We start from the raw sequence: 1,434 nt of genomic DNA on the forward strand, positions 1-1,434 counted from the left end.
TTTAAATAGATTTTGACTTTTTTTTTTTTATCTTTGTCTTTTTCATGCTCAACCCATTCAGACATTGCACCTGTCTCATTCCAAATAATTAATTATAAATAATTAGGTACTAATGCAATTACTACTACTGCAATTACGTCCACGTCAATTCCAGGTTCAGCACAGAGGCAGAGGAACAACTCCAGCACTCAGTGTAGTGCGCTGCCCTATAATTGGTCAAATGAAGACAAAGCTGATTCAAGTGCGACATGGTGGTGCAGCGGCAAGCAGTCGCCTCACGGCAACATGGTTCAATTCCTTGTGTCTGAGTGAGGTGTGAGTGATCGGTTGTCTTGTGTGGTCCTGTGATGAACTAGTGACTTGCTGTGTGACCCCGCCGTCACCTTAAGGCAACTGGGATAAACTCCAGCACTCCTGCAACCCTGCATGATAAGCGTGAAAGAAAATGGATGGATGGATGGATGAGGCTGGTGTCAAAGAGGAATGAATGAATTAAATGTCTGAGCTATCAGGACAATTCTCATCGGAAAAGAGTGGATATTAACGGGTTGCAGAAGCAACCACGAAAAGAGTGGACTGACGTCGCCATTCATTTATTAACTAATTCAGATGATGTTTAAGAGGTTTTATATTTGCTGTGCAAAATACAATGAAACTCTGTTTATTCAGAGTGATCAATGTCACTCTAGGCGTATTCACATTTTATTTACAGTTTCAAGATAACTTACAAGAAATAGTTATTAAAATGTGCCAAATAATTACCTTTAGCAACGCATTTAAAAACCACACACCCTCAGAAATTGACCAATATATATATATAACCCTGCTGAAATATTCTGCAGCATTAATAAAGAGGGGGGGGGGCAGCATAGCGAGCGTTTTTCTGATTTTGTCACTACATTCTGTCATAAAGTCATGGGAGTTTTGCCACTGAATGTCAGCGGTGTCACTGCGGTACAGGCGACACAGCTGCATGACTCCACTGGAGCTCCGTGAGGGGCTTGTGATGCATTACTGGGCCAAGGTCAGAATCAATTCCCTCATGGATCCAGTGGAGGTCACTGTTGCAACGCGAGCTGCTCGAGCTTCCCGTGTCACGTCAGGCCAGTTTCACGTACCAAAATAAACTGAGACTATCGGCTGACCTCAGATCAACCTTAGTGAATGCACATCTCACCCGCTTTCTTTGAGGAGTTTTGGAACCCAGCAGCTGCGCGGGGAGGCTGCGTGCGTGCGCGTTATTTCTCGGCACACTGCAGGAGCTCCCGCTGTCTTTTGCACTGCAGCAAGTCCTCGCCCACCACCGCCGCCGCCACCGCCGCCGCCGCACAGAGCGGTGGCGAGGGGCGAGAAAGGCGGTGGGCGGGTTCATACACGGGGAGGTGTGGCTTACAGGGAGGAAGGGACGCCCCTTCAGCTACTTGAATATTACAT

This window comes from Nelusetta ayraudi, unplaced genomic scaffold (assembly GCF_046127955.1).
Source record: "Nelusetta ayraudi isolate G7.1 ecotype Tasmania unplaced genomic scaffold, CSIRO-AGI_Nayr_v1 ptg000136l, whole genome shotgun sequence".
Classification (NCBI taxonomy): domain Eukaryota; kingdom Metazoa; phylum Chordata; class Actinopteri; order Tetraodontiformes; family Monacanthidae; genus Nelusetta; species Nelusetta ayraudi.